Here is a 12,869-nt window from a genome sequence, read left to right as displayed (position 1 = left end):
GTGGAAGATTCGTGAGCAGACTGAATATCGCGAGTTAGCTTGAGTACGGCTTCCTCGAGGTGTTCTGGTGTGTTAATTTTCGGAATTGGATCGGATTTCAGGAGAAGAGATTGGTAGTTTTTCCAGTCGGTTTTTTTCCTGAATCTTGTTTGTGGGACTTGAGTGGTGGCGCAGTTTCCGAGTTTGAGAAGGACCGGACGATGATCAGAGTCTAGTTCGTCAAGGACTCGAACTTCGGAATCGCGATTTACGTCTTGAAGAATAAAGAAATCAAGGATTCTTGCTGCGCCTTGAGAGACTGTACTAGGGTGATGTTTGGGTTCATCTGGCAAGGCAAGACCGTAGCCCAGATCTGCACTTAGAGCTACGATGGCGTTACCTGCGGGATTCGCTCTGGAACACCCCCAGGTGGGGTGGTGGGCGTTGAAGTCGCCACCTATTATTTTCGGAAAATTTCCTTCGACGAGTGATCGGTATTCGGCATAGTTGAATGCAGAAGATTTCCTGTACAGGGATGTAATCACGAAGGGACGTTCTTGGATGTCGATTTTAATAGAGGTTGTTTCGAAGTTGTTTACTGATAACGATGGAAGGAGCTCGTGTTTGACTCCTTTTCTGACGAGAATGGCGGTTCCACCGCCTCGACCCGGAGTTCTATCGTTTCTGTAGACAAAAAAGTGTTCGAAAGAGAGACGATGCGAAGGTTTCAGGAAAGTTTCCTGGATGAGCACGATGTCGACGTCATAGAATGTCATGACGTCTTCCAATTCCGCTTGCTTTCCGCGTAAGCTATTTGCATTCCATGTCATCAGTATAAGAGATTTCGGAACAGCCATTTCGAAGAGTTAAAGGCTGCTGAAAGTTATAGAGACAGGTAAGTGTTGCCGCTTAGGCGGCGACATTTAGAAAAAGACGAGCAAGTTGGTGAGCTAGGGCGATCACTTGTAGGAAAGCCTGCGGGTCAGTAAACGCCTGCATTGTGGAGTTAAGGTCCGGTGTATTGGTTGGAGCAGGAGTTTGAGTTGGAGCAGGCTGGGTAGCGCTGGCTAATTTTTGGGCTAGCTTCCTGCCACCTTGGTTACTCCATGCAGAACCTTGTGGAGGCCTGGTTTCTGTCGGAATTTTGACTTTGTCGGACTTTGGAGGTGCTTCTGGGATTTTGGTACAGGATCTAGTGTCGTGATGCCCGGCACATTTGATGCACCGTGGAGGGGGCTCGGCAATATGCGCTGGAGTGCCCGAAAAGCTGGCAGTTGAAGCACTGCACTGGCTGGCCGTTTCCCCTCTGGACCTCGACCTTCACTGTGATGACGCCGAGTTTGGTCATATATATGATCTGTCGCTCTTCGCGAGGGACAACTACCTGAACAATTGGTAGTTCTATCCCGGATTTTAATTTCCATCTTTGCGCAAATTTGGGATGGAAGCCTTGATCAAAGAGAAGTTCACGTACTTCGTCAATGCAGAGTGATTCTGGGATGTTTTTTATTATTACCCGGAATGCTCTCTCCTCCGGATGACAGAAGGAATGGTAAGGGTAATTCCTTTCCTCGAGCAGGGTAGTGAGTTTACGGTAATTGTCGCTTGTGGCGACGAATAAGAAAATGCCCTCCTTTTTGTTTCGGGATATAATGTCTATTGATTGTGCCTTGGTAATTCTAATGAGCTCCATGAACCTTTTCTTGTCACGGAGCACTATAGGCAGAATTTTTTCCTTCGGGGGACTTTTTGCCTGTTTTTGCTGTGGAGGTTAAGACTTGTTTCGGTACTGGCTATGGGGCCGTCTTGGTGGTCGGCTTGTTTTGCACTGGTCTGGTGGCAAATTTTGTAATCGAAGGCTGTGCGCTAGCCTTGGCTTTCGATTGGGTAGATTTAGTGGCTGGCTTGGCTACCGGATTGGGTTGTGATTTGGGAGCCTGTTTTCCCTTGTTGCCGGCCTTCGGCAGCTGGCTTTCCTGAGGTGGAGTGACGGGCCCTCTTTTCCTTTTTCCCACCAAGGTGAAACCGTCGTCTGAGTCTTCAGTTTGGTCTATGTGTTGTGTCGGTTTAGCTGGTGTCTGGGTCTGGATTTCTATGGGAATCTTTACTTCCATGGCATCTTTTTGATGCTTCATGAATTGTGTTGTCGTAGCTGTGAGAGTTTTTATTACTTCCTTGAGCTCTTCGGAAGCCTTTTCGCTCTTTTCCAGCTTTTCCGTCTTTTTGTTCAGGGCGTCTGTTTGGGCTTTTGCGAACGTTTTAAGGTCAGCTATCTGCTTTCTCAGGTCTTCGCTCTGTGGTGTCGATCTTAAGTTGCGAGACGCGCAGTGCGTAATGCTTCTTATGGAAAATGATGGCCTGGGTTTTCAGGGGGTTGATTTGCAACCTCCAGAATTTGAACCACTTGACCGCATGATCGAGCTGCTTCGGTAAACGTTCATGAATTGTAACTTTGAACCTGGCGGCCGTGAAGAAAGCAGTGTCGTCAGCGTAAAAGGCGATGTCAGTATGCTCTATTCTCGGCATATCTGAAATAAAGGGGTTAAATAAGGCTGGGGACAGCGCGAAACCTTGAGGTACGCCAGCATCGATTTGTTTACGACTGGAAAGTGATGCCCTTATCTTGACCTGGAAAGATCTGTCCGAGAGATAGGACTTGATGAGAGCGGTTAGGTCTTCTGGGAGGCCTAACCGCACGCACTTTGCGAACAATCCGTCGTGCCAGACCTTGTCGAAGGCTTTGGTTAGATCCAGAAGAACTGCTTTTTACTTTGGTCAAGAGCATGATGGATGTGTGCAGCCAGACGGGAAGCTTGATGGACGGATGAGTGGTGAGCGCGAAAGCCGAATTGTTCATCCGGAATGATGTTGTTTTCCTTTGTGAAAGAGTTGAGAGCGTAGAGTATTGCCCTCTCGGCAAGATGCTGTTATGAGCACTTCTCGGCTGTCTTCTAAAGATGGTCCATTTGAATTAGGAACACTGGGATTATGCTCACGAGGCGACGTCGGCTCTGACGTACATGACGCCATTGCCTTGTCTGTAAATGCGCCTTTTCGGCGCTTACAGATGCTTTTTTTTTGACGTAGGCACTGGTGGAAACGTGATAACGGGTCGACCGTCTTAGGGAAAGTTTCGGGTAATTCTCGGAAGCGCAGGTAGGTTCGGCGGACCGGACACGACCGTTCTCTTTGAGAGCTAGCACGGAACTTGCAGCATGTTGCGACGCTAATTTAATTATTTATATTTGGGGCAGCCGTGTAAATTTAAGTTTACGTTAATTGTAGAAATCTTTCGGTTGGATAGTTAACGGGTCTAATTTATTAGAACTTTAACTATTATTCCTAATATTTATGACATAATTATTGGTACAAAATATAACATGGCTTTGTACTGAACGTCTGGAGAAATTAGCCAAACAAAAAAAGGGACCCAGTAAAGAGAACAGACGTGTTCAACAAATAGGAATCCCATCGGCTCGTTGTCGACTGTTTCGGATAACGGGGGTTCGTGTACCGAGGCTAGACGAAACGTGTCAGAAGTTAGACCTGGTTGAGGACTCCTTATGGCGCCTGTAACCATAAATATCGAGAAGACCCGAAATCGTGAAATTTTCTATTATATTGTAATAAATACATTTTCTGATAGAAAAAATCTACTTTAATATTCAGCAATTTGTTTTGATGGCTATTATAAAATACAAGAAAATAATCACTGGTGGTAGCGACACTGATTGCTCACATATGGAAGAAGGAAATAGGAAATTACTGTATTCTATGATGTTGCCAAATACTTTCAATAAAATTTTTACTGAAGTCATTAATCTGCTAGGAAAGGTAGAACACTGTTACAACATATATATGGTATTCTGATTCTACTAGATCGTTTTTAACTCTAACTTCTCATTTTATTTATAATGATCAAATATTTAATCCTGTTTTAGCCAATACAGAAATAACCGAGTCACACACGGGTGAAATTATTGCCAAAGTTATTCAACACGTATTATGGCAATGGAAAATTCAGGATAAAATAACAGTAATAATCAGTGATAATGGGCCAAACATTAAAAGTGCAATATGTGATCACTTACAAAAGAAACATCATCTGTGTGTTGTACACATTTTAAATTTATGTGTTACAGATGCAATAGAATCACAGAAATGTAAGGAGCTAATTAGAAAATGTAGAGCTATTGTAGGCCATTTTAAACATAGTGTAACAGCAATTGAAAAATATGCAGAAGCAAATGGGGCATGCATTATTAAAAGTAAAACAGGATGTTCCTACTAGGTGGAATTCAACATTGATAATGATGGAGAGATTACTTGTTCTTAAGGAGCCTCTGCCTGCAGTTGTAACTTCTTTGTCTAGAGCACCACAGTTTTTATTTGTTGACGAATGGACCACCGAGTTATCTGGTGAAAGTTATCCCACTATGTCTTTAATTATACTGTTAACAAGAGGACTGCAACATTCCATTAAATGTAGGATTTTAACAAGTGAATCGGGAAAAATTTAGAAAATTGTCTATCAGATGTCAACAATAAAAGTCTGGCAATTTTTGAATTGAACACGATACCCGGGAAATCCACATTTTTTGATCCTAGATTTAATAAAGCAGGATTTAGTATTGCACATAATGCTGAGGCGATACAAAAAATTATCACGAAAGAGGTATCTTCCATTCTAACTTCAATAAATACAAATATATTTCCAAAACTCGAAATTCAAGACACATCTACTGGCCAAGAATGTATTGATATCTGGAGATATTTTGATAAAAAGATGGCTAGAATGAAAGAAGTAATTACTCCAAGTACTGCAGCAACTTTACAGATTAAACTGTATTTGGAAATGCCATTTATTGGGCGCTTAGAAAACCCATTAGATTTTTGGCAAGCCCATAAAATGACACTACCTGAATTATATCATTTACAGGTAAAATATTCCTCTTGACCTGCAACATCTATCCCCTCGGAAGGAGTTTTTTCAAAATCTGGGCAAATAATTAACGATCGAAGAAATCGCCTCACTGGAAAAAAGTTGAACATGATAATATTCCTGAACAGTAATTTAAAAATATTTCCGTACAAAAATAAATAAAACTTCTATTTAAAAAGGGTCTGGTAGTTATTGTACGATCATTTTTAGGTTCGTCATGGATTAGATTTTTCAATGATTAGATACACGATTACATTTTATTTAGTATTTATGGATATTGAACGTCTTTAGATTTTAGGTTTTATTTAAGTTATATTGTACTATTTATATTTATTATGCTATGTTATTTAAAAAGAGCAATTAATATATTAAAACACGATAAAACATTTGTGGCGTTATTATTCCCTTCCTTTTTACGCATCCACAGAACATTCAGTATAAAAGTAATCCTACTTCCTTTAAAATTATATTATTTATTACATGACAATAGAAATTAGTAATTTTTTTCTTTTCTCTTTTAAAGTTATCACGGGAATGAATATATATACATCTCTGTCTCGCTTATATTACCATTGGAGAATATAAACACATTTAAAATTAACTGCTCCAAGCATTTATCTCCGTCCTTTCCTATCTCACAATTTATATAGACAAGAATTCCTACATCTTCGTCTGACATGATCACGAATGAAACAGTCGAACCGTACATTTGCAATTTTTTTAACTATCGGCTGTTTTGCGACTATCGACTGATTCGACTGTTTTCAGTCGATAGTTCCCAACGCTAGTCCTTATGTTCTTTGTAATTCCTACAATATTTATTATTATTATTAGTGTTACAATATTATAGGGAAATTATTTTTTTATCAAGTTCAAATTGTCTATTCATTTGAAAAGATTTAAAAATATTTAATACCTGCATGAATATTACCTACATTTTCAAAAGTTTTTTGACTTATTTTTAATATAAATATTGTAAGATCAGTTTCGTATAAAAACGATGAAGTCATGATAAAATTGTTTGTTATGGTCAAAAGTGTGGCTCTTATCTAGTACTATTTCAATAACCACCTTACATTATACAATGAGATTATATATATTAATTGCAATACTTATTTGGGATTTTTATTACTTAGGACTTTATAGATCAAATTGATATTTCTAGGATGACTGAGTAATATTATATTAATGGAATAACCATCGTCTTTTTAATGCGCCCGGTGAACTATTATATATTTTCCTTAAAATGTCTATCTACATCTCACTTAATAAATTAGGGGAAGTATAAAAACAACAATATAACAATAAAAATAATTTATTTCAATATAAACGAAAATAGTGTGCGTTATATAAAGTGCGTTATATATTCTATAATTATATTCTATTATATTATATTATTAACTATATTATGTTACATCATTATCTCATCTTCTATGCTGCTAAGTTAAATGGACATTATTAAGATTTTGAATAGTTGAACAGTTATTATATTTGTATCAATGTTTTCAACTATAAGCAAAAGGTGAATTTTTCTTTTAAGTAAGTAAAATCTTTGAGGTATTAACTTTTTCTTCTCATTTCATATATCTGCAGGAGCATGTTAAATATCTTGGTATGCATTTAGATCGACGCCTAACCTGGAAGAAGCACATACTCTCTAAACGGAAAAAACTGGGACTAAAATTATATCAAATGTATTGGCTCATTGGGCGCAAATCCAAGCTATCATTAGATAACAAGGTATTGCTGTATGAGTCTATACTCAAGCCCATTTGGACATATGGAATTCAACTATGGGGTACCGCTAGCAAATCTAATATATCCATCATTCAACGGTTCCAAAATAAGGTGTTGCGTGCCATTGTTGATGCTCCGTACTATATTTCAAATAAAGTGATACAACGCGATATTCCTCTAGAATCTATAACGAGTGTAATCCAACGTGTTTGTGTGAAGTACTTCGAAAGAGTGTCAGTGCATCCCAATGTACTCGCTAATCAGCTAAATATGCGACGTGATAGTGAAGTGCGTAGACTAAAACGTTTAACACCATCTGATCTGATTACTGGACATATGTAGAGTTTAGAATAAGCATTAGAATAAGGCTAATTAATTAAGATAATATTTTATACAGAAGATTGCTTAATGAAGTGATTTTCTACATGCCATGTATATATAATATAAACAGAAGAACTACTTATTGCCAATAGGGCAGATTGTGGACTGATATCTGCAGACATCCGTCCTCTGCGTAAAGCTTGTATCTTTGGTTTCACTGACAGCAGGGTATTGGTTAATCCTTAACACTTATAATTGGGTGGTTGTAGTACGATAACTCTTTGATGTCCTCCAGAAATTTTTTCCTAGAATGTTTTAATAGATTTATTATAAGATTCAGTACAAGACAAATATTAATAATTGAAAAAAATTACCTGCAGCCTTCACAATAGAAATGCCTTTTCTGTTTCATGTTCAGTCCCTCCACAGATATTTAATTTACCTCTTTAATTATCTTAATTCAACTAATAATATAATACAAATCAAACAAATATATATCAATATATAACAATATAACAAAGTAAATTTATGTTAATAAAACGGACTAGAAGGACGTCGAAAACTTATTGATATACCGATATTTTTGTAAGTAGATATTTCTGGATATTTTTTCAAAAAAATTAAATATATTTCTTAAACACTATAAAAAACCCTTTAATTATTATTTATAAATTGTTTGATACTGTTAGTACATAATTTTAAAGTTTTAGTATAATTTTGTTACTTAATTGTGAGGGTTTATTACAAATATCAATATTCATTTAAAAATATATCGATATTTTTTCGGTATAGATATAACATAATATCAATATTTTTCTCAGTGGCCTACACCCCTACCCCGAGTAGGTATCCTACCACTAACGATACCGAAAAAATATCGCTATATTCATCATCATATCAAAATTATCTGAATCTAGAATCGATTCTTTGAGATATCTTTCCTTCCCTATTTTGTTAATTTTTATATTCTTCCATATTTTTCCATAAATTAAGCATTATATTATATAATAAAATTACTGGCATCCAAATATAAATAAAGAAAAAGACAAGGATAAAATTATAGATTTGAAGGTTATAAATATAATTACATATGTTTGCTCGTTTAGGTTGTGAAGGTGCTATTATTTCACCGTCACTGCCTTTCGTACTCATTGATCTAGTTTGATTATGATTAGGAGCAATTAATTCAATTATGTGTGGTTTCTTGGCATGTTTAATTAAACTGGTCGTACTACTATTATATTTGTATTGCATTCCACATTGGTGACACTGAATATTAGATCCGTTATTTAGTTTTTTAAATAAATCCATACGACGCTAGGCGCAATTTTAATAAATATATTGAGAAAAAATAATATTTAGTATAAATAAATATCAAACAATAAATACATTTATAATTGTATGACTTTTTATCGCAGGGTTCAGTAATTAAAGGTCGATTCCCAAAGTCGATTAATTTAAGAAAATTTCTATTCTCGAGTAGAATCGGAATCGAGTTTACCACCCCTAATACAATTTCGATGCATTTTGCTTTGTGTCCGGAGTGAGGAAAGGTGCGTTTTTATTAATTCAAGTGCAAACCCTCAAAGATTTTACTTACTTAAAAGAAAAACTCTGATACAAATATAATAACTGCTCATCTTTTGAGAATCCTAATGATGTCCATAAAACTTAAAAACAAAGAAAATGAATTATTGAAAGGGACGCAATATAACCGTTGTAAGTAATAAAAACTTGTAAAAAATTGTGAGTTATTATGACTATGAAACTAACAGTAGTATTTTCTGATTCGTTTGCAGCTGTTGACCAATATATTACCCAAATAAATACTCATATCGATTGACTAGACCTACTAACGGAACACTATGTTTTTTCAGCATCCCTAGTTCAGAGAGCATAATAATCGCATGACGGGGTGACATTCCGAGCGGGTTAAATTATGTAGTTTTAGGTAATTCTGGAAATGAGTTTTAATTAGTGTTGAGAACAATCGACTGAAATCGACTATTGACTGTTTAGTAATTGACTACTTTTTACAATCAAATGTTTCAGTCGTTTACTTTTAGTTACTATTTTCAGTTCTACTGGTTCATTCGACTGATTTTTAACATTCACATTTTTAGATCCTAGATTTAAAAAAGCTGGAATTGGTATTGCACATAATGCTGAGGCGATACAAAAAGTTATCACAAAAGAGGTATCTTCCATTCTAACTTCAAAAAATACAAATATAGTTCCACAACTCGAAATTCAAGACACAACTACTGACCAAGAATGTATTAACGTCTTGAGATATTTTGATAAAAAATGGCTAGAATGGAAGAAGTAATTACTCCAGCAACTTTACAGATTAAGCAGTATTTGTAAATGCCATTTATTGGGATTTTACAAATGACACTACCTGAATTATATCAGTTACACGTAAAATATTCCTCTACACCCGCAACATCTATCCCTTCGGAAGAAGTTCTTTCAAAATCTGGGCAAATAATTAACGATCGAAGAAATCGCCTTACGGGAGAAAAGTTGAACATGATAATATTCCTGAACAGTAATTTAAAAATATTTCCGTTCAAAAATAAATAAAACTTTTATTTAAAAAGGGTCTGGTAGTTATTGTATGATCATTTTTAGGTTCGCTATGGATTATATTTTTCAATGATTAGGTATACGTTTACTTTTATTTTGTAGTTATGGTTATTGAACATTTTTAGTTTTTAGGTTTGTATTGTACTATTTATATTTATTACCTGTTATTTAAAAATAGCAATTAATATATTAAAACAGGATAAAACATTTGCGGTGTTATTATTCCATTCCTCTTTACTATCGACTATCGAATGTTTTTGGACTATCGACTGTTTTCATAGTTCTTTTAGTTCCCAACGCTAGTTTTAATATCTGTTAGTCTTAATGTTGAAGTTTAAAGTTTCGCGGCGCTGCACCGAAAAATGCTGCCAATGCAATTTGAAATGGTAAGGAAAACCACTATGTTTTCTATTTAAAATGAAAAGTGAGTTAAAACATTAATAAAATATTGTATGCCATGTTGTTTAGGATTTTGTATTACTATTGTGTTGCTTACTGTTGTAAGTTGGGATAAAAATCTATTAAGAATAATATGATAATGGGGTATAACAAATTACATCTATGCAATTTACCGAAAGGTATATTCAGCTGTGAAGTAAAAACACGATATATATAGAAGATCAAATTTTAAGAATAACAAGAATCATCGGTCCTCTTTATTTATAGGGTAATTAGATATTTATAAGAAGCTTTTTCAGTTTCATGATATAACCATAAATCAATCCATTTTAAATTTTAAGAATTTTAGTAAGATTGATGTCTGGTGAATACAGAACATCTAAGAAAACATTTGTTCTTGCTCTTAAGAACTAATACTAATTAATATGGTTCTGAAGACATAGTATATCATTATACTAGAGGTAATTATAAAGTTTATTTGAATTTTTCTGTAAATGTTAGTGGTATTAACTTCTAATCCATTTCAGGTTTTATTAATAAATGTATTTCGCAACAAAGTACTAACTGAATGTTGCAAGGTAATATATACATTAATTTGCGCAAGAGTTAAAATGAATATTGTAGAGGACTTGTTGTTTGTTGATGAGTTGTCCATTCTCATGTGGAACACAAGGCTAAGTAGGAAGTGTTGGATTAATGAAAGCCATAGAAGGAAAATTAAATATGACAATGCTGAGATTTCAGAATGTTACATAAAATAAGATCTTGAAATCTACTGACAGAAAAAATTGTTTGAAAAATCAGCTATTGTTTTAAGGATCGAGAAGTGGAATAAATAAGTAAAGACATTGTAATTTTATTTAACAATTCAGCTAGAGAAATTATTCTTTTATCAAATTAGCCTGGTGTGAAATTGAAAAAACATTATAGAAATACATAATTAACGAAACTGACTATATCATTTGTATAAATGGAATATATAGGGCAAATACAAGAAATTATGAGTTATAACAGTAATTTGGTAAATATCTTAAATGGTATAAGTGTATAACACATAATAGACATTAAGATGTTTAACAAATAATACAAGAAAATATATTACTATATGAAGCTTTATCCTTTTAGATGTTTGTCAATTATTTTAATTTAGTTTATAGATCCTCTATTGATCAGAAATAGATTTCTTTGATATATATTTGCTTTTGGGTGCGCTGATTGTTATTCTACAATTTTAAAAATAATCTCACTTATGACGCCGTTGTTATAATGTTCAGTTAAAATTTTAAATTTCCCATTACTTAGGTTTTATTAAATGGAATTTGAAAATGGTTAGTAAGTGTTAGCTCATGATATAATTTGCGTATACTTTAATATACATACGTAAATTACTTCAATGATTATTACAAATTAAATATATTTTCGGGCCTATATTGAAGATATTTTCAAAACAAATGTTAGTAAGTTTAGCACTTAGCTTTATTATGGCAGAAACATGATTAACTTAAAAAATAGTGGTCGAATCGACTGTCTTTATTGGATACTACTTCAATTTCTGTTGGGGCAGTAAGGAAATGCACTTTTTTGTTAGAACATAATTAGCGTTGGGAACTATGGCTAATCAGTCGCTAGTTTCGGTTCGACTGATTGTATTACTTTTTACTATCGACTGTTTTTGAGTCGTGTACTTTTAGTTACTATTTTTAGTTCTACTAGTTTTATTCGACTGCTTTTTAACGTTCTGACTCTGTCGACCTATCCGCGACCTTGACAAAAATGTACCGAATTTATGTTTTCATAGATTTATATATAATATATTTAGTTTTATGATTTTTTTGGTAGTTTGCTTGTAAATAACAATATATTATATATTAATATAGCAACATTTTGGAACGACATTTTTCAAGACTGTTAATGTAATAGGGTAAAAAATTAAAATTGTGAATGACAAATTAGTAATAGGTAATATTTTTCTTGATTGACTTTTTGGTTTGTATCTAACACCCTCGATTTTTGTTAAAAAATATTTCCGTCCGATAATAAATAAAGTATTAATTTTATTTTAAAAAACTCTAGTAGTTATTGTGCGATCATTTTTAATTCATGGTTATTGTACATGTTATGTTTAGTTTGCTCCAAGCAATTATATCCGTCCTTTCCTCTCTTACAATTTATATAGGAAAGGGATCGAACATATTCGTCTGACATCAATAATTAAAATAAAAAGCCAAGCCGTGCATTAGATTTTGAATATTTTGTAGTGGTTAGTAGGCGTATTGGCCACAAAAAATATCGATATATCGATATTTTACAAAAAAATATATGTATATTTTTAATATAAAATAGAAATAGTGAAATATTAGCCTAAAAAATATTTTTTTTTTCTAAAACTCTTAAGGAATAACGGTATTTTTGATAAACCGTTAAAATTAAGTACCAGAATTCATTAAACGTTTAAAAGTAACTAATTTGAAAGTTTTTTTTTAATTGCACTTAATCTTCTGAAAATGTATCGGCTAAAAAATATCGATATATCGACAAAAAAAATATCGATATTTTTTCTGCATCCCTAGCGGCTAGTTATTTAATTTTTTTTTTGGCCTGGAACCGGGTAGGGGAATCCTGTTACGGATACCTGGTCGGGAAGACCCGCAAGAATAAGCGAGTTGGACTGGTTATGTGGAGACTGCATCTGGGCTACCCACTAAATCCCACCCTATCAGCTGATCCAATGACCCTAACTGATACTTCTTACTGTTAGTAAGGAGGGAGCCCGTAACCGGTAACACCGTTAAGAAGCACAAGGGCCAGGCAAGGACATGGTGTCGTTCTCATACCACGCAGCTTGCGGTACATGAGTTAATCGCCCGCCGGAGAAGGTCGAGACAATTTGGAATTAGAGCAC

This window comes from Rhynchophorus ferrugineus, unplaced genomic scaffold (genome assembly GCF_030347505.1).
Source record: "Rhynchophorus ferrugineus isolate W39M unplaced genomic scaffold, kcgeb_rfMv2 rfM5, whole genome shotgun sequence".
NCBI classification, from domain to species: domain Eukaryota; kingdom Metazoa; phylum Arthropoda; class Insecta; order Coleoptera; family Curculionidae; genus Rhynchophorus; species Rhynchophorus ferrugineus.
This window is presented reverse-complemented; position numbering follows the sequence as displayed.